Here is a 22,342-nt window from a genome sequence, read left to right as displayed (position 1 = left end):
GGGGTTCCCAGGTGTCCAAGGGGATTTTCCCAACCAGGTCCATGGGCAACAGAAGAGAGGGTGCCTGAACTGGCCTTCTCCCATAGACACACTGATCTTGCATATCACAATAGAACCTTCATCTGGTGAGGGATGGAGATAGAGACAGAGACCCACATTGGAGCACTGGACTGAGCTCCCAAAGCCCAGATGAAGAGCAGAAGGAGGGAGAACATAAGCAAGGAAGTCAGGACTGTGAGGGGTGCATCCATTCACGGAGACGGTGGGACTGATCTAATGGTAGTTCACCAAGGCCAGCTGGACTGGGTCTGAATGAGCATGTGATCAAACCGGACTCTCTGAATGTCGCTGACAATGAGGGCAGACTGAGAAGCCAATGATAATGACACTGGATTTTGATCCTACTGCATGTACTGGCTTTTGGGGAGCCTAATGTTTTTGGATGCACACCTTCCTAGGATGGAGGGGGGCCTTGGACTTTTCCCAAGGCAGGGTACTCTGAATTCTCTTAGGACTGGAGAGCGAGGGGAGTGGGAGTGGGAGGGAAATGGGAGGATGGGAGGAGGTGGAAATTTTAAATAAATAAATAAATAAATAAGTAAGTAATAAATAAAATAAAATAAAAACAAGCAAAGAGAGTAGTAATTATTGCAGTTCTAAAATATTTTGTAATTGGAAAGAAACTAGCAATTGACTTTAACATTAATAGTTTAACATGTCATTATTAAACAGGCTCCCATGGGTCATTTACCATCATATTTTACCTGTGAGAAACTGTAACCTGAGCTTATTGGCTTGCATAAGGAATAATTCTTCTCCCAAAAAAATATCAAAACATGTGAGAAACAATTAAAATTTAAGACTAAAAGGAGTTTGGAAGATGTCAAAACATAGTAATATATTAATACCTTGTATTCATCATTTTTTAGCTCTTCACACTATTATGTGTTTGGACATCTCAGTACATTTAAAATACTTACAATTTCAAAATCTCATTTTACAAAATTGCAAAATAAATCTAAAATTAAGCATTTTTCTAGTTATATAGTTAAAGTATTAGTAAAAAGATTGTGGGAGCCTAGTCTGTTTGGATGCTCACCTTCCTAGACCTGGATGGAGGGGGGAGGGACCTTGGACTTCCCACAGGGCAGGGAACCCTGACTGCTCTTTGGACTGGAGAGGGAGGCGGAGAGGGAGGGAAATGGGAGGAGGTGGAAATTTTTAAGTAAAAATAAAAAAAAAAGATTGTGGCTTTTCCTTTTTTATTATTCTCTCAATAAATACATCAACAACCCCCATCAGAGTTTTCCCTTTCTCCCTTTCCCCACTTTCCTTTCCTCAAGATCCATTCTTCTTCCATTTCCCTTCCACAAAAATGGAATAAAAAAAATAAGAGAGCAGGCCTCCCTGCCGAGACTGAAGAGGCAGTCATGGATCTGCATGGGTTTATGCAAGATACTCTACAAATATAGTTCATCAGACTACACCTTCCTGGCTTACTATTAGTTGAGGTAAAACCTTGAAATAAAATGTAAGTAAAAATAAATATCAAAGATGAGTTTATTTAAAGTATTACAATCAGTATTAAAAACAAACACATGTTAAGTTTATAACATTTTATCGTTTTCATAACAAACATTGTTACCAGTAATTAAATTATCTGGACCTTGCTACTGTTTTTTTCTTTTTCTTCTTTTTATTTATTTATTTATTTATTTTTATTTTTTTATTTTTTATTTTTGGTTTTTCGAGACAGGGTTTCTCTGTGGTTTTGGAGCCTGGAACTAGCTCTTGTAGACCAGGCTGGTCTTGAACTCACAGAGATCTGCCTACCTCTGCCTCCCGAGTGCTGGGATTAAAGGCGTGCGCCACCACCGCCCGGCCATTATATAATTAGTGTTATCCCTAGGATGATCTAGAAACCCATTGCAATGGAAACCCCGAGGAATCTATGAGAGTGAGACTAGCTAAGAGATATTTAGTAGTGGAGATATGGAAACTGAACTGGCCATCTCTTGTATCCAGGAAGAACTTCCAGTGGAGCAACTGGGACCCCAACCTAGCCACAGAGACCTAAGATCAATATGACTGATAACAAGGAAAAAAATGGTCAATGAAACAATTCCTAGTGATATTCTGCTATACTCACAGACTGATGCCTAGCCGTATTCTCAACAGAAAGGCTTCACCTAGCCACTAATGGGAATAGATGCAGAGACCCACGGCTAAACAGTAGGTAAACTTCAGGGAATCCTATGAAAGAAGGAGACAAAGGATTATGAGAGCAAGAGGGGCCAGAAACACCATAAGAAAACCCACAGAATCAACTAATCTGTGTTCATAGGGGTTGATAGTTACAGAGACTGAATTGCCAATCATAGCTTTAATCTTAAGTTGTGTATTCTTCCATGTTTCTTAAGCAAAGAACAATGTCTGTCAAATTGACTATATCTGGAATCAACTAAAACCTAAGTAGCTGGGTCATCAGAGCACGCCTCCTTAGAGCGCCTTTACCAAGAGTGAGCACAGGTTTGAATTCTCTTTCTTCCACTACTTTTGGTCATCTCTTCTATCTGTAATGTGCCTATTTTATGAGTCTGCATCTGTGCCCGCCTAGGATCTATTTTCTCTCTTAGTGTCTGTGTCCCTAAAGAAGGACTTTTGTTCTGTGTTCACTGAACAGCACAGAAAGTACTTCTCTAAGGAGGCATGCTCTGATGTCTTTTCCTTACTGTGGCACCAAAATATTTGGAGTGCTCTGAAGCAATTAATAACACATTTAAGCTGTGCATCTGCTGACCATATCTTAGGAACAAACCACTATTTTATGCCTGTTTTCAGTGATAACAATTGTCCTGACTTTCTTCTGTATCAATATATATTTTAAAAGATGTTTCATCTCCAACTGACAATTCCCTTTTCTATGTGGTATGCCCAGACCCGTGAAGTCCCCCCAAAACCAACAAGGAGACCGAGTCTCATATGTAAAAGCAAAGAGCCTTTATTTTATGCAAGTTTGCAAACTTGGTCTCTCCACATGTCCAACATTTTGTAATAGCCAGAACCTGGAAACAACTGAGATGCCCTTCAATGGAAGAATAGATGAAGAAAGTGTGGAATATATACATATTAGAATACTACTCAGCAGTAGAAAAAAAATGACTTCTTGAATTTTGCATGCAAATGGATGGAAATAGAAAACACTATCCTGAGTGAGGTAAGCCAGACCCAAAAAGATGAACATGGGATGTACTCACTCATAATTGGTTTTTAGCCATAAATAAAGGACATTGAGCCTATAATTTGCTATCCTAGAGAAGCTAAATAAGAAGGTGAACCCAAAGAAAAATATATAGTTATCCTCCTGGATATTGGAAGTAGACAAGATTGCTGGGCAAAAATTGGGAACTGGGGGGTGGGGTATGATGGGAGAAAGGGCAGATGCGGTGTAGTAATTGGAGCAGTGGACTGTGTCCCGCCACCCAGGTAGCTTTACCCGAAATAATTACACAGACACTGTATTCTTTTAAACACTGCCTGGCCCATTTCTATCTAGCCTCTTCTCGGCTAACTCTCGCACCTGGACTAGCCCATTTCTAGTGTAGCCCCGGTCTTACCGGGAAGATTCTAGCCTACATCCATCCTGGGTCGGAGCTTCATCATGTGCATCTTCCCGGGAGCGGGGAGCATGGTGTCTCTGTCTGAGGCGTCTTACCTCACTTCCTCTTCCTCCCAGCATTCTATTCTGTTTACTCCACCCACCTATGTTCTAAGCTATGAGCCCAAGCAGTTTGTTTATTACTTAGCCAATGAAATCAACAGATTGATATATGACACTCCCACATCAATGCGGAGAGAAAACTGAGAAGGGGAGGATGGGGAGAGCTTGGGGGAATGGGATGTTTGGGATAATGAAAGGATGGATATGGGAGTAGGGAAGTATATATCTTAATTAAGGGAGCCATTTTAGGGTTGGCAAGAGCCTTGACTCTAGAGGGGTTCCCAGGGATCCAGAGAGATGTCCCCAACTAGGTCCTTGGGCAGCTGAGGAGAGAGAGCCTGAAATGGCCCGATCCTATAGTCATACTAATGAATATCTTGTATATCACCATAGAACCTTCATCTGGCGAGGGATGGAGATAGAGACAGAGACCCACATTGGAGCACTGGACTGAGCTCCCAAGGTCCAAATGAGGAATAAAAGGAGGGAGAACATGAGCAAGGAAGTCAGGACTACGAGGGGTGCACCCACCCACTGAGGGCTGATCTATTGGGAGCTCACCAAGGCCAGCTGGACTGGGACTATAAAAGCATGGGATAAAACTGGACTCTCTGAATATGGTGGACAATGAGGGCTGATGAGAAGCCAAGGACAATGGCACTGGGTTTTGATCCTACTGCATGTACTGGCTTTATGGGAGCCTAGCCTGTTTGGATACTCACCTTCCTAGACCTGGATGGAGGGGGGGAGGACCTTGGACTGCCCACAGGGCAGGGAACCCTGACTGCTCTTTGGACTGGAGAGGGAGGGGGAGGGGAGTGGCACGTGGAGAGTGGGGGTCTGGGGAGAGAAAAGGAGGCAGGGAGAAGGCGGAAATTTTTAATAAAAATAAAATGAGAGAAATGAGAAACCTTAGCAGACTCTGAAACCCAGGTTCTTTCTTAGGTAGTACAAACCGGCTAGAGAAATAGGTTGAAGTTTCAGTTAAATGCATTCATAACTTCCTTGGTGACGTCTAAAAACTGCCATTATTTTTGCACACAGTGATATGTGGGTCTCCATTTTCCTCAAGGCATTTTGGTCACTGGCCCCTGTGGGAGAAGGAAGCAGAAGCTGCGAGCAGGGTTCCGACAGCTGTGAGTTTGACGGAAAGAACTCGCTGGTTTCAGCTTCAGAGAGACAGCTCATTTTATTGTTCCAGGGCTAAGGCATATAACGGTTCTCAGAAATACAGCCTGACTGTAAAGGTCATGACACAGCACTTAACTATCATACATGTGGGAAGAAAGAATAGGGCTTAGGTGCCGAGTCACACAGCATTTGTGGCAAGCTGTGGGTCATCCTCCAACTATAAAGTCAGTTATCTGGGTTTAGAGACACTCTCCAAATAAGCTTAGAGGAGTTCTCAGTAGTCCTCATTGTTCGCTATGTTCAGCGAGTCCGGTTTTATCCCAAGCTTTTTCAGACCCAGGCCAGCTGGCCTTGGTGAGTTCCCCATAGAACATCCCCATTGTCTCAGTGTGTGGGTGCACTCCTGCAGTCCTGAGTTCCTTGCTCGTGCTCTCTCTCCTTCTGCTCCTGATTTGGACCTTGAGATTTCTGTCCAGTGCTCCAATGTGGGTCTCTGTCTCTGTCTCCTTTCATCTCCTGATGAAGGTTAATATTCAGGAGGATGCCTATATGTTTTTCTTTGGGTTCTCTTTATTTAGCTAGAACAATGGCAATGGGTTTTTGATCCTACTGCACGTACTGGCTTTGGGGGAGCCTAGGCAGTTTGGATGCTCACCATACTAGACCTGGATGGAGGTGGGTGGTCCTTGGACTTCCCACAGGGCAGGGAACCCTGATTGCTCTTTGGGCTGACGAGGGAGGGGGACTTGATTGGGGGAGGGGAAGGGAAATGGGAGGCGGTGGCGGGGAAGAGACAGAAATCTTTAATAAATAAATAAACGGGAAAAAATAAATAAAAAATAAGCTTAGAGGAGAAGAGGAAACCCCACTGAGCTCCTCCAGTTTGCAACAAGATCGGAGAGCTATTTGAACATGGTGGCCTGCAACCTTAATAGCCCGGGTTCTCCAACAGTGATACACTTTTCTGAGGAACTATTGAATCATTTCCTGACCACCTGTTTTTGTCACCTACTACAAACTGCTTTAATCCTCTTTTTCCAATAAGTTACTCCTGTGGCAGGTGGTATTAATATGTTGTAAGTTTAACCAACCACTCTCATTACCTCCTCAGGATTCAGGGGTTCTCCTCCCTTGCATAAATTCTACATTTGTTAACAACTGCCTATTCCCTAAATTCTCTCCGAAAGAAGATGTTCACACCTTATTTGCTCATGTTCTTCAGTGAAACTCTTACTCACTGAAGAAATGATCAAAATTGGCTTTGGAAACATAAGGTGCAGAGGAACACCCAGATGGGTGGGGTGTGGTAGCTTTCCTGGCGTTTCTTCTTCCAGGTACGCTCAGATTCGCTAATGAGTGCTCCTGGACTGCCTTCACGTCCTTACTGAAATATGCCTATACTGCAGAGGCAAGCTTCACAAAGCGCTTTCCTCTAGGTTAAGTGCTTATTACCTCAGTCAGTGTCTGTGACTTCATAGCCTTTTAGCTTTATCATCAAGATTTGGAAGCAGGAAAGCATTAAAGGCCACGATCTGTATCTCTGCGGCCTGTGGAGAAATGAGTTTCTGCTGTATGGAGTATGTAATACTTAGTCTTTGTTGCCAACTGGACTATATTTGGAATCTCCATGGAAACAGAGTATATCTACAAGAATATTTTCAGAAAGTTTTAAAGAGCAAAGATCCACCTGGAATCGGGCCGTGGAGATCCACCTAGAATGGGGCAGGTGAAGATCCACCTGGAATGGGTGTGTGAAAACCCATCTGGAATGTGTGGGTTAAAAGTTTCCCAGAGCATCACAGAAAACTTCAGACAGGAGTTTGTACAGAGTGTTGGGATTACTAAAGAGTATGAGGACTTTTGAGATGAACAAAATGTATCTTGCATTCTGGGATAAAAATCATCCTTTAGACTAGGGGATAACATTATGGCTTAAAGCAATGTGTTAGTGTCAAGTTGACAATAAATGAAATGCAATGATTTGTTTTCATTGTGTTGACTCAATTTAGAATCTTCTAGGAGATGCACCTTTGGGAATGTCTAGGAAGATGACTGCAGCAGTTTTACTGAGGGAGGAGCCATACTGAATATAAACAGAATCCCCTATGTCCTGGGTTTCATATTAGATAAAGGGAGCATGAAGGAGGAAGCAGCTGAGCCTCAGCTTTCATTCTCTGTGTTTCTAGAGATCACATCACATCATGCCCCTCTAACTACTCTAAGGGCTGAGGGATGTTAGCCTCGAACTGTGAACCAGTATATGCACTTGCCCCACATTGCTCTCATTACTATTTTATCATACCTATGAGAAGAGTAACTAATGTAGAACAGATACATATCAAAGTTTCCTTCAGCCCATGGAGAGATTCTACAATAATAACTTAAAATGCCATTTCAATAATTGATTTGTGAGAATTTTTTGCAACTAAAGTCAAACTAATATGACAATCTTTTGCAGAAAGTTTTCATAGTTTTCATAAAATAAGCAGCTAGACCATTGATAATATTTCTAATACAGGATGAAATTTGGCAGCAATATGCATGATCCACACAGAAGCAAGGCCAATGCCAAGGCACAGCAAGAGGATAATGATAGGACACATCTAAAGGAGGCAGAGCATAGACAGCGGGGCTCCCATTCTCTCTGAAACACAGCATTTCATGCTGAGGGAAGGAAGCAGGCAACTTAGTTTCTACCACAGTGATAAGAATGAATTTCATTTTCTAATTTCTCTGATATATGAATGATCATATAGTCAGGACTCCAGCTTCAGTAATACTGAGGATGATGATTTAACTAATTTGCCTATGAAGGGCTGTTTGGCATTATTAAATAAAGCTCTTATTATTATAATTAATTTTCTTTTTGTCAAATTCAAAAATGGTGCCAAGGAGTTGAGTTAATGTTGACTGCAGCAAGTTATCATTTCTATAAATTTATAGAGCTTCTCTGCATGAATATAAATTATATGCTGCATTTCATATGTCTAGCTAATTAATGGAACATATTGGATCTCAGTAAGTGTTATCAATTCTTTTATAAATGGCATGCAGGTTAAAGGGTTATTTTTTATATTTTTCAGCATTTTTCTTTCCCTAGGGAGAATCATAGACAAGTCATAGATATTTCTTCCTTTCAGTGAGCTAATTATCAAACAATAGTCAAAACAATCACATAAAATATATCATATACTATGTTGTGATGCGTTTTCCATTAGAAATCCAGGAAAGCTTTATCTCTGATGGTTAGTATCAACGAACATTGAATTTAACACTTGTTTTGTTATTTAATACTAAGTATCTAGTTCCTAGACCTTAAATGCTAGAATAAAGTGATTTGAACACAACACATTAGCCGGGATGAAATATTTCAAACTGGAAATAAAACACTATCACATATCATTGAAATAATGAAATTAGGTCTTAGAATCATGTCTGGTATTGTAATACATAAAGGAAATAGGCCATGAAAAGCAATTGGAATCACTAGTTTGAACCCCAGGCCTGATAGTTATAGCCCTGAGATGCATACTTGACAGTGCTTATCTAAATCTAGTGGCCAAAGTTCTTGTAATGTTTTTCATATTTTGTCTTAATGTGCCCTTAATAAAAAAGAGATCATACAGGGACAATTTTAAATGATTAACCGAGATGAAGAATGGAAATCTGGAAGTTAGAAGAAAGAAACAATAGTTTCCATCATTCCTAGAGTTACTGCTTTAGGGTCATGAGCATTGATGAAGAAAAACTGAGAAAGTGTAGCTATGGGGTTGTTATTGCCTTTTGGTTTTTTTTTTTGTTTGTTTTGTTTTGGTTTTTAGAAGAGACAGAATTTACAATATCATATCAACTTGAACAAACATGGTCTCTCAGTTTGTAAGAAACAAATAATACCAAATACAAGACAAGTAAGAGTGATTTTTCAAATACCTTTTGCTTTCCTTGGGGGTCAGTGAGCAGAGTTCACCATGTTCTAATAATAACAAAAGTCGGTCATGGGAAGGATGGGGAGGACACTCTTAACTCATGCCTATGAAGTCAGGCTGAAGAAGAAAGCAGAAAGTAGATATTGTTACAAACATCTCAGAGTATTCTAGTCTTCCTGAATTCTCACAGTAGACTTAAATAGTCTGTGCCTTCCATTTCCCTCAGCATTAGCCTGCTGTCAAGCCTCTGAATGATTCCCCAAAGCTCCAAAGATTTTCTATTAACATTAAAGTGTTCGGTCTCTCTTCATTACACACACACACACACACACACACACACACACACACACACACACACACACACAGAGCACTAACACAATGATATTTATCTATCATTTTTAAGTTGAAGACATGACTAGGAGAAATTGCAGATGAGTGAAATACTTAATGAAAGAATACACCTTGATTTAGACATTAGTATCAACATATTAAAATTTTTGTCAATCACTGATTTTCTATGAGATTGCTATATTTTGTTTTTGTTTCATTAAGGTTTCCTCATTACACAATATAATAAGAAATAATATAGTATATTCATAATGATTCAGTTGTATAAACCTAGACCATACTTAGTGGGCGTAGGTCTCTATTCTGAAAAACTAACTATATTATTTTATAGTTAAAGATGTAGGTAGAGACCAAGAGATTGGACAGATGCCATTTTACTGTTCACATTGAATAAGGTTGGTAGGAATTTCATTAGCTACTTTCCTCATAAATATGACAAAATACTATAAAAGCAACATAAGGAAGTAAAGGTTTATTTCATCTTACAGCTCAGGCTGCAGTTTTTCAGGGTGGAGAATGCATGGGGGCAAGAGGCTGAGACATATGACCACATTGTATCCACGGGCAAAAAGCAGAGGTGCATGAATGTGGGCACTCACTCGTATTCTCTTTTTTTCTTCTTCTTCCTCCTCCTCCTCCTCCTCCTCCTCCTCCTCCTCCTCTTCTTCGGGGCCGGGAGGTTATTGCAGAAGCCTTCAATGTCTCCAATTCTCAGCTATGCATCTAGAGACATTGATATCACTGAAACAGAAGCTCCCCTGCCGGTTACAGCCAGCAGCAGCACTGGGTCATTGACTTCCACATGGTTTCCTGTGGCAGCATGAATCATGGACATCTTTAGCTTGGTCCTAACTACTCCCTCGGGGTAGGGAGTAAGAAGGTACAACATCAATGGCTTAGACACTAGAAACAGAAAGTCAAGTAAAGAGCAAACAGCAGACTCATATATTCAGCAATGGAGAGAGCCTTTTATACCTTCCTCCAAGTACCCAGATTGCATTTTGATCCATGACATTGTATGGTTGCCCTCATTGGCTAGACATGCTCAGGACCTCTGCCAGTGCCTGTTGCTAGGCCCTCAGGCAGATTCCAGGTTGGCTCATCTTCTTGGCCTTATCTACCTACAGACATCCACACAGGATCTGGTGGCGTCACAGACCACAGACTTCATTATGGCCTCTGGTGGTATCATGGATGATGGTGGACATCAACATGTCCTCTGTTGGATACATGGATTATGGATATCAACATGACCTCAGGTGGTAGCACAATCTGAGATGTTGTTGGAGGCTATGTTGATGTCCATGATTCATGTTACCACAAGATGCTGTGTGGATGTTTGAGGTCTGATAGGAGAGAAACAAAAGTGTGTGTGTGTGTGTGTGTGTGTGTGTGTGTGTGTGTGTGTGTGTGTTATAGTGGCTGAAGGAACAGTCACATGTGTATATACAGAAATATAGATAAGGTTTGTAAACTATTTGGAATAAAAATTTTTAAAGATTTCTCCCAAACTATTGTTAAACTATTTGAGAATTTGTATCATAGATCACATAGTACTATAAAGTGAAACTCAATGGAGTTATTGTTAGTAAAGAAAACCTGCCTATCTTTTTGATTTTCAATTTAAGGCAAAAAAAGTTGCATATTTTTAAATTTTTTGTCTGGAAAAACCATGAACCATGCTAAATTCTGTGATGCACTTGCAGACAAAGGGTTTAAATAAGGCCAAGTTACAAACAAGAAGCAAATAAAATTAAGGATGAATAATTAGATTTGCTATAATGTTTTATCTTTCAGTATAATAAAAAATAATAGTAAGCATATATTTAAAAATAAAAACTAGTTACACTTGTGCATGATGATCTAAAAACACATCTACACACAATCATCTTCAACACTTCCAGATGCTATTACTCAGGATTTGACGTGGTGAAGTCATAGTCTGCATATCTCTGAGTTCTTTTAATAACTAATTCTACTTTAAGAGATGTTTTAAAAGTTGTGTGAAAACGTATGACGTTTTCTTTATCCATTCTTCTACTGAGGGTCATCTAGATTGTTTCCAATTTCTGACTACTATGAATACAACAGCAAAGAACATGGATGAGCAAGTGTCTCTGTGTTGGAATGTAGCATCCTTTGGGTATATGGCAAGAGTGTTATAGCTGGATCTCATTGCAAGATAAAATCTCAAAATAGTTTTGATCTGTTTGTGGATCTGAATTGGTGGAGAGATGGGGAGGAACTAGGATGAGTGGAGGGGGAAACTACAATCAGGATATTTTATGTGAAGAAAAACTTTATTTTCATTAAAGGAAAATATATATTAAAAATTGGAGTCACTTTTGGCTACAATGGTCAGTTTTGAAGTTCATAATTGTTCATTATTTTTCTGATGATATTATCCATAATAAGGATCTCACAAGCTGGTCAAGACTTTGCAATTGTTATCTTTATCTATTAGAACAAATAACCTCTGTAGTAGAGTTTGAAGTCAGGAATTGTGATGCCTCCAGAAGTTCTTTTATTGTACAGGATTGTTTTGGCTATCCTGGGTTTTTTGCTTTCTCATATGAAGTTGAATACTGTTCTTTCAAGATCTGTGAAGAAGTTTGCTGGGCATTGCATTGAATCTGTAGATTGCTTTTGGTAAGATTGCCATTTTTACTATGTTAATTCTACCTACCCAAGAACATGGGAGATCTTTTCACTTTCTGGTCTGTTCTTTAATTTCTTTCTTCAAAGATTTAAAGTTCTTGTTGTACTTCATAAGTGGTTTTAAAACATAAAGCAAAGATAATCAGCCTACAAATCACAATCCCAGTGAACATAAACAACAATGAGGACCCTAACAGAGACATGCATAGATCTAATCTACATAGGAAGTAGAAAAGGACAAGATCTCCTGAGTAAATTGGGAACATGGGAACCTTGAGAGAGGGATGAAGGGGAGTGGAGAGGCAGGGAGGAGAGCAGAGAAAAACGTAGAGCTCAATAAAAATCAATAAAAAAAGAACAAATAACCTGCTCAGTTTTCAAGTGATGAGTTTCTGACTGCCACCCTCTCTTCTAGACTTTATTGACATAAACACCCATTAGTTGTCACCTCATGTAACTGAAAAGCTTCTGCATGGCAAAGGACACCATCATTTGGACAAAGTGGCAGCCTACTGAACAGGGAAAAATTTACACATTCAATTTAAATATATAAAGATTTAAAAAACTAGATACCAAGAACTCAAATGACCCAATTTAAAAATGGAGTGTATATCTATACAGGTAATTCTCAGAGGGTCTAATGGCTGAGAAAAATTAAAGAAATGTTCAAAATTCTTATTCATAAGGGAAATGCAAATCAAAACTATTTTGAGATTTCATTTTATACCAATCAGATGGTTAAGATCAAATGAACAAATGGCAGCTCATCTAGCAAGGATGTGGAGTATTGGGTACACTTATTCATTGCTGGTGGAAGTGCAGACTTGTATAGCCACTATGGAAATCAGTGTGGCAGTTCCTGAGAAAGATGGGAATAAATCTACCTCAAGATCCAGTTACACCACTTTTGGGCGTATGCCCAAAGGACACTTCATTCTACCACAGAGATACTTCTACAGTCATGTTTATTGCTGTTGTGCTTATAATAGCAAGAAATGGGAAATAACCTAGATGTCCTTCAAAAGAAGAATGAATAAAGAAAATGTGATATATTTACACAATAGAATATTTGTTATTCAGGCATTTAAAAAATGAAATTTAAAGGCAAATGGATTGAACTAGAACAAATTACCCTGAGTGAAGTACCTAGTCTCAGAAAGACAAATACGGCAAGCATTGCCTTATATGTATACCTTAATTTTTAAATTATCAACAATAGACTACAACATGTATGATGACAGAGGCTAAGTATGTGTTATGGGACTGGGAGATTGGCTCTCCCAAGGAAATTGTATAAGATAGTTATGGGAGGATGGTGTCATGAACAGGAATGAGATGATCCATTAAAGAGAGTAGAGTGAATATGGGGAGGGGCTATATGGAAACCAAATATAGTAGAAACTTCCTGAAATATATACATATCTGAAAGTTATATAAATAGAATACTCAGATAGTGAAGCCCCAGCTGGACATCTCTTGTTACCAAATGAAGCTTCGTTTCTGGAACTCGGTTGCCTTTAATTGAATATTTGTCCAAGTGGACCACATGCCAGTCCCCAAACAGCCCAGGCTATTACCAAGGCTGTTGGTTGCTCTCCACAAACAAGTAGTAAGGAAGGCCCTATTGCTGAAGACAATACCTACACAATTTATTGAACACACGGATGTTGAGCAGGTTCTTACCTAGAACCATCACCGTGTTTATGAAACTGGAAGGTACTTGCATGCTACCAAAAGAACTGCAAACATTTTGATCTACAGTGACTTCAGCCTGTAGGTAACACTAGTGGAACAAGTCTTGTGAGAATAACCAACCATTATCTGATTTGACTTAAGGCCACTCCATGAGATGGACCCCATACCCAGTACTGTTTGAGTGACTAAGAATTTGAGACTAGATATCTCAGGGACCTAGGGTAAAGCCAAATACTACTGTTTAAACAAGCAAAAATAAAAAACAACAAACAAAAGTAATAAAATTACTCCTAATAATATTCAGCTATACTCATAGATCAGTGCCTTGCTCAGTCATCATCAGAGAGACCTCTGTCTGTAGCAGATGGGAACAAATACTGACTCATAGCTGGGCTCTAAGCAGAAAAGGAGGGATAAAGAAGACTATCCTGAAAATGGATGTCTCCACCAAATCCTACCCCTCAGGGCTCATGGAAACCTGAAGAACAGAAGATGTAAAGAGTGTCAGAGCCAGAGGGGCTGGAGCACACCAAAGAAACAAGAGCCTGTAAATCAATAGGATTGACTCAGATACAAACTTACATAAACTGAGGCAGCATGCACAGGGCCTGCACAAGTCTTCAGGAGAAGGGGTCTGAAAACTGAAAGGAGAAGTTGATACATGTCCCCATCCCTAACCCAGAAGTTTTCTCCAATTGATAACCACTTGCAAATGATAGTTTTGTTTTCTCCAGGGGAGTCTTAGTGAGAAAAAAATTACTCTGAAGCATTGGATGCATGCCAGATATAGATGGCCAAGAGAAAACACATCAGCTTTATCTGTGGAGGTTCCTTGTCTCAAAATGTCATGTCAAGATTTTACAAAGTTATCTTATTTATTTCAATTTATTGCATATATGTACATATATATGTACGTATGTGTGCTATAGGTCTTTTGTGTATTTATTATGGCTTCCAGTTAATCATTTTTATGGGAAACCTGAGTGTGTGAGTGGGTCTCTAGGTCTATATCTGTTTCTTGTGCATTTTCTTAAGCTCTTTTTTTAAATTTTTTTTTCTATTCTGACATATTATTTCTTGTTTAATCTCATTATATTTCATTTTTACTTATGCCCTAGAAGCCTGTTTGTTTTCTAAGAAGATCAGAAGAGGTTTGATCCTGATGGATGCATAGGTGGGGAGGCACTTGGAGGATTAAGGGGAAAGGAAACCATAATAATGTTATATGTTATATACTATGACAAAAAAGACTGTTTCCAATTAAAGAAAAAAAAATAGTGTTCTCCAATGGCATCTCTTTGTGTACACAAACCATTTTTAAGGCTAGGTCCCCTGACCAAAAATAGATGGCCAACACAGGATGAGCTCAATAATATATTCAGAGGTTCTTTGTCACACAGTGCTGTCAAGGCTATTATTATTATTATTATTATTATTATTATTATTATTATTATTATACCTTGTTGGTCCTTTTTATATTTTGTTTTCTGTTTTTTAATGGGATTTCTGGGTGGAAGCATATATATCTGTGTCTATATGTATTTATTGTGTTGTTTTCTTATTTGGCAGTTTTTCTTCTGCTTACTTGTTTTGTCCTATTCTGGTTTGTTTATTTTCTCTTATATTCATCATCATCATCATCATTTAGATGCTTCTTTTTTTATAATGAGAGAGAATAAGAAAGGACATGGATTTGGGTGGGTTGGAGAAGAGAAAGATCTGGAAGGAGTTGGGGAAGGGGAAATTGCAATCAGATAATATTGTATGAAAAATGTTTTTCGAACAAGGAGTATTTCCATATAAAAATAAATTAGCAAATAAACAAAATTTCAAAATTGAAAGTAAAGAGTAGTTTATTACCACCCCCTCAAAAAATTCAAAAACCATTTCATCTCTGTAAAATTGAAGAGTTGAACAAAGAAGTTTAGTGTGAACACTATTGAGCTCATTAAAACAAATATTTCCCAAAGAAAATCAAGCTGATTAGTGAACATGCGTCTTTGATTAATAAGGCATAGACAAAAATTTATAGCTTCTTAGTAAATTAAAAGTAGGAAGCATGACATGAAATAACAGAAAGCTGTTTCCTCAAAAAGAAGCATCTTTAGCTTTTACACTACTTCCAATTGGTGTTTCCTTAGACTCCGTCATTAAAAAAGAACTAGAAATGGACATGAGTGGATATACTTGGTTGGTGAGAGACAGTGACCATGGTAAAGGGTGTGTCATATCTTTTCCATTCTCCTCCACTTGTCTTTTTATTTTTATAAACCCCATTATAAAATTCTATTTCTCTATCATATATAAAACTTCTGAAAATAGTAAAATGTATCCTCTTACCAGGACCCCAGATCTCTTCAGAGTAATGAAATCTGGAAAGTGACCAATCTCCAATGTGTGTCACCCCACCTATCCTCATAAAGCCATGGCTGATAGTGTTCTATCTGATTGTGTCTTACATTTAACCGTTTTGTGTAAAAATACTTCTAATTTGTTTCATTATGCCTAAGTTCCCCTCCTTATTTTAGGTTGAAGTGTACCTAGATTGAATTATTTTCCTTTCAGGAAAGTATGCAATATTACTTATGCCTCAAACAGTAGAAATATGTATTTTGGATATTTGAAATCAATTTCAAAGTTGAAAGTGACTATAGCATTGAACAAATGGGCTACCAGTCAAGCAATTCACAACTGGATCAAAGTAGAATCAATTTCAAAGATGATATCACAAGCAGAAATGCTGTACTCTAAGATAGAAAAGTGAACTGTAAGCACTTCATGTAATACCCTTTTGCCTGAAACTGATATCGAAATGCTTTGAAACAACACTGTGTTGCTTGTAAGAAATTTAACACATGAGATATAAAATATTTCCAAATAGGTAACATTGACGTGGCAATATTCTAACTTTGTATCAAAAGGGCAAAGAAATAAAGACTAAAAAGAAAGGGGTCCATTTTAAGGGTTGACCACAAGTTTTGTAAGACAGGAGGAATAGTTTGAGAAGGTCAGGGAAATGTCGAAGGAAGCCATGTAGGGAGTTACAAGCCCCATGTTTACCTTCCTGATATCCAGCTTCCAATCTCTGGTGAAAGTCTGTGTAGAGGAGAGACCTAAACCATGCACATGGCAACTCATTCCAAAAGTCATTGGCTAAACAGATTGACCTCCCACAACAACCATACTTTTTGAACATTTTTGAACATATTTTTGAACCATTCTTTTGAAACATGGCGAATCTACTTTCAAATCTCAACTGAAATATTCCTTGCTCAGCATGCTGATCAAGGCCTCTCCCCTTGCTTTGATGTTTTCCATTCATAATAAAAATAATAATTCTTAATTCATAATATTACAGTGAAGATCTAAAAATAAAATAGGAATACTGATATTACTTATGGAGTTTGGAGTGTAGTGCATACATATTTCTATTTTCTGCAAGGATATGAAACAAGCATCTGTTCAAACATTTTATACCTCAGTGACTCACATCATCATAAATAAACATCACACTGGAATAAATATCAGAATGGGCATCTCATATCAGCTTCACCAGAATCCAAGAATGGGGTCCTTGATGCCCCTTTTGTTTGTAGTTCTATTTTATCAATATAATGCAGTTTCTGGGTATAGTTAAGAATCAAAAATAGTAACAGTATCAAGATAGTATGTGTTGAATTCAATAGGATTTGTTGCAGAAAATGAATATGAGCAACTGATAAAAATAGTAAGGAAAACACTGAATAACTGTCATTTTAACAAACACCTAGGACACAGAACATTCAGTATGAGTGGGGTTGTATAAAACAACACCAAGAATCAAAAAGTTTTACTTTCAAGCAAATATGTCACATGATCAACTGGGATGTATTCTGTCCTAAGGGTGTTCTTTTGTGTTGTGAGGAAAGTGTGCCATGGTGGTAGTCCATTATTGGTGACTATTTAGTCATGTTTCCAGTGCTCACTATAAGAGGCAGACAAGAGCTAGGACCATGCTCATTCTCAGCCTAGACTTAAAATACTTCTTTATGGGGTTACTTGATTTTCTTCAAATTGTAAGAGGTGGGACATTCTTTTTGAAACCTTTTCTAGAATTTTCTCTTATGAGGGTCTCAGACTTCTCACTCACCTCAGAGAGGAAATTCTGGGTGAGCACTTTTGGTATTAAAATTTAGAGAGCCTCTTGTGGATATCCAAATGTCTACAAAATGTGAAGAATGAGTCCAACAATAATAAATGTGTAACAATGTAGGCAAAATTATGACAGCACAAAGGAAAGGGGTAGTTACTAGTGCTAACCAATTTTTAGTCATATTTTGTTTGTCCCCTAGTGCTCACAATATGCCCCCCCAAAGGAACCTCTTAAAAGTTTGAGTCAGTGATAATATGTAAAACTTATGTTAGGCCCTAAGTTCAACTCACAGTAACAACAAAAGAGATAAATAACACCACTAAACCATCTGACTCAAAACAGCTAAGCCTAACAATTATATAAATAAAATAGTACTATAACTGCCTTAATAATAACAAAATCACAGCAAATTAGTTATGACAGTCGGGATCACAATATTCAGGGCTACTGGAGTGAAATTCCTCCTCCATTGCACAAATGCTCCTTGAATTGCCTTGAGTATATACAACTGGGTGCAATTCAAGTCTGCAGGCCTTTCCATTAAAACGTCTGAGTCAGTATTTCTAGAACAAGTCCAATAATTTGATAGTTTAATGAAATAAATTATGATCTTTAATCACTAGGTAGATTTCACAAATATGTAGTGTTGTGATGCAGAGCCCTCCTCAGCCATAACATGGTGTAGGAGGGTCTTCTGTCTATGTGTTACTTTCATTGGTTAAAAAATGAGACTGTCTTGGCCTTTTGATAGGGCAGAACTTAGATGTGTGAGTAGACAGAACAGGATGCTGGGAGAAAGAAGGCAGGTTGAGAGCCACCCACCATGAAGCTGCCAGGTCATGACATACTGAATCTTTCCCAGTAAGCTACGGCCTCGTGGTGACATACAGATTATTAGAAATGGGTTGAATCAAGATATGAGAGTTAGCAAATAAGAGGCTAGAGCTAATGGACCAGGTAGTAATTTAATTAATACCGATCTCCATGTGATTATTTCAGGCATAAGCTAGCCGGGTGGCCAGGACGACAAGCAGCACACCGGCCTGGGTGTAAGCCAGTCGGGAGGCAGGATGCAGCCCACCGCTCCATCAACAACAATGGCATCCTTCTGTAAGACATTTTGGGTTATATTTTTCAGTTTGTCTCCTATTTTTCGTCAAGTCCGGGGTATTCCTTTGGGTTGCTTGCCTTGTGCCAAAACATATTTTCCGGAAAATACTTTTTATCAGTCACTGACACCTGAGAATGAACTAAATTGTTTCCTCCCCTGATGACTTTGTTTTTTCAGCTTTATTTAGTTCAGGATGTGGGAGGAAAGGCGCTGCCTTCTGGTTAGAGAATAAAATGTTAGCAAACTGTAAAGTGAGAAGGGTAGGAGGAATGAGAAAAGTATGATTTGGGAGTCCTTAAACCACGAGAGAGGGATGACTATTCTCAGGCTCTGAGTTCAAAATTGTTCTGACGAAAGTGTGGATGTGATGATTCTTGCATGTATATTTAGGTAGATGTCAGATGTTCACATGGAATTAACCGTGATTTAGAAAAAGAGGAAAGGGAAGCCAGTGTGCACAGAGATGCTCCCCAAATGCCCGGCTCACACAGCAGGCACCAGACCACATGCATTCCAGGAATAGTGTGAAGTTTGCTAGTTGAAATGATAAATGATGCCTTTGATTTACAGTGACACATTTAATCAGCTTGAGAGTACTCTTTGCACGTGTAGTTGTGGTGTGAGACACTGCGTAACACATTCTGGTAATCAGTAAGTTCGTTTCTGAACCCTTATTGCTATGCTAGGTATTCATGAAAAAGGAACACTGGTTGGGTTAAGTATGTCTTGATGCAGATATAAACTGATAAAACACATGGAAGGAAGTTTACATGTAGGCTGGATGTCTATTTGATGCAAAGGAAGACAGTGCATAGATAGATATTTTGCTACATTAAGTATGATCATTATTCCTGTAGGAGTAGCAGTTTTTTAATCTTGATATAGTATTTTGTGGGTGATTGACACATAGGGAATTACAAGCTACCAAACAAACAGTATCCAGAAAAACACAGTCATGTACCAATATATGGCATTGATGCTAATATAGAAACTGACTTAGATTGGGTTTCTATTGCTGGGATAAAACATTAATCAAAACCAACTTGGAGAAGAAAGGGCTTCTTTGACTTACAGGACATAATCTTTTCTTAAAGTCAAGGCAGGAACTCAGGCAGGAACCTTGAGAAAGAAGCTGAAGCAGAAGCCATGGAGGAATGCTGCTTACTGCCTTGATGCTCAAGGTTTCCTCAGTTTGCTTTTTTATACAGCTGATGGCCACCTGCTGAGGCATGGTACAGCTCACAGGGGGCTAGGCCCTCCCACACATATCATTAGTCAAAAAATAAAAAAATACCTCCCAAACAAACCCAGACCCATTTCAAGGAGGCAATTCCACAACTGGCGTTCCCTCTTCTCAAATGGATGACTCCAATATGCATCAAATTGACAAAACCTAATCAGCAGACACTACAAACATCCAGTTGCTTATTTGTTAAAGTAGTGTTTGTTTCTTGTATCATAAGACTTTGGTTTAAGGTGACAAATTTACAGAAAAGATGCCTTTGCTCTGGGTGAGTCTGCCTGTGATGATACCTGCAACATTCATAGTTATGTATATTAATTCAGTCCTTGGGAAGTGTTGAACCTTGTAATTCACTTTTGTGTTTTACCAAGGGAGAATTGAAAGGTGGGTGTGCCACAACTCTATACAAACATCACTGTACATATAACACAACAGTATAAAATGCATAGAACTATGTGAGCATGTATGTAGAGATATACTAAAGATTTACAAATTGTATATTTTAAATATACAGATATAGTATACATTTGTACACATTATAAGTGTGTGTGTGAGTTTGTATGTGTGTATGTGTGTGTGTGTGTGTGTGTGTGTGTATAAATCCTAATGAAATAAAAGGGAATTGAGATCAAGGTATATGAAGATGATTTTATCAAAGACTTTACTATGCATGCGTGCATTACATTCACAGGACTACTATGGGATATGAAGAAAATGTGAACAAAACAGAGACCAGATGGGTCAGTGCACTAATCTTCAGAAGGCCTGAAGAGAAAAGGGTGCTTTATATGTCTAAAGAGGGTTGTGCTGGGCCATCTAGTGTGGAATGGTGGCTTGCTGTTAGGGAGTAGTCAGTCTGAGGACTTCTGAATAGTTTGAGAAAAGAATCTAATATCTGCTGAATCTTATCATAGACCAATAAGGATATGGTAGGTTTTGTTCACTTAGGGTACATGGCTCAGTCTTTCTATGTCCAGGTCTTCCTTAAGAGTTTGCTCAACTCAGCTGAGAACTGGATTTAAAGAATAGTTCTCTGGAATGCAAGCCAATGGCCATACACATCTCACTTTATTTTATATTGTTTGTTTTTCTTGCATGCTGATTGATTTTGTAATATCATTATTTACTCATAACATATTGTTTGATGCAGTGATATCAAGTTTAGGACTATGACAAATTTTGCCTTACATAAAAAACTGCTATTATCATTTATCACACCAGGAAAGTCATTAAGTCATGAGAATGTGAGAAACTTTCAGTAAAGATACAGTTTCTCTACCCTAATTTGTACTTGAACTTTGAACCTTACCACTGGCAGCAAGCACAGCTCATAAATTTTCTTGAATTCTGTTTCATTTTGTCCATTTGTAAAATAGTGTTTGTCCAAAGACTAACTTGGATAATTAAAATTTGTAAACCGGTGGTTATTTTAAGTAAAAATGTTGTTCTGGAATTTAAAAAAATAAATAGGACATAGCATATAGCACTATGTTGGTTTTTCTCAAGGAACATCTCAGTCTTTGGTACAGAAAAAAAAATATTTCTGCTTACTATTTCGCCCTACAGACTATTTCAAACACAATGTCTTTAGGAACAGAAATTTAAAACTTGATGAAATGTATTTCTTTGAAAACTAGCAATGGAGAAACTAATTCTCTGCATGGTTTGAGATACCATCTCAATTGTTTTAAAACCAGCAGTTGTCTTGCTGTGGCTTTTGAATTATTAGAAGATATTTCAATATGGTAAAAGAAATAATTAGCACCACTACAAGAATATTTCTGACTGACCATAGCATTTGAATGTTCTTGGGTATATTCTGTATCCACATAGCTTTTACAAAAAGAAACAGTGACCTACATTTCATAAATGAGAAGAAAATGAGAGCCCAGAAAGAAAACAAAGTTTAGGTTGATGTCAAAATGTCAATCTCTTATATATGACACAATAGACTTGATGAACTGACTATTCCTAAATGGAATTGAGAGTTATGTCTAAGCAAATCCTCTACCTTCATGTATGAGATGAGAGTTCTCATAAATGTTGACCACCTTGGACAGCTATAGTGAGGGTAAAAGAGAGGAAAGGTCTTTGCAAACTGGAACTTGTACTCATTTTCTGTATCCTAATGCAAGTACTCTCTGCTTTTACTCTCCTGTGGAACAATAACCTTCCTCTCTGTGTTCACATGCATTATGTTTCTATCAAGTATGACTATAGAAAGACAAGCAATGGATCAACTCAGTTAACACAGAAAACCAGGGCAACCATTTCATGCCCATCTATTATCTATCTATCTATCTATCTATCTATCTATCTATCTATCTATCTATCTATCTATCTATCTATCTATCATCTATCTATCTCTATATCTATC

This window comes from Microtus ochrogaster, chromosome 5 (genome assembly GCF_000317375.1).
Source record: "Microtus ochrogaster isolate Prairie Vole_2 chromosome 5, MicOch1.0, whole genome shotgun sequence".
Classification (NCBI taxonomy): Eukaryota; Metazoa; Chordata; class Mammalia; order Rodentia; family Cricetidae; genus Microtus; species Microtus ochrogaster.
The sequence above is the reverse complement of the archived record's forward strand: the minus strand, read 5'-3'. Positions refer to the sequence as shown.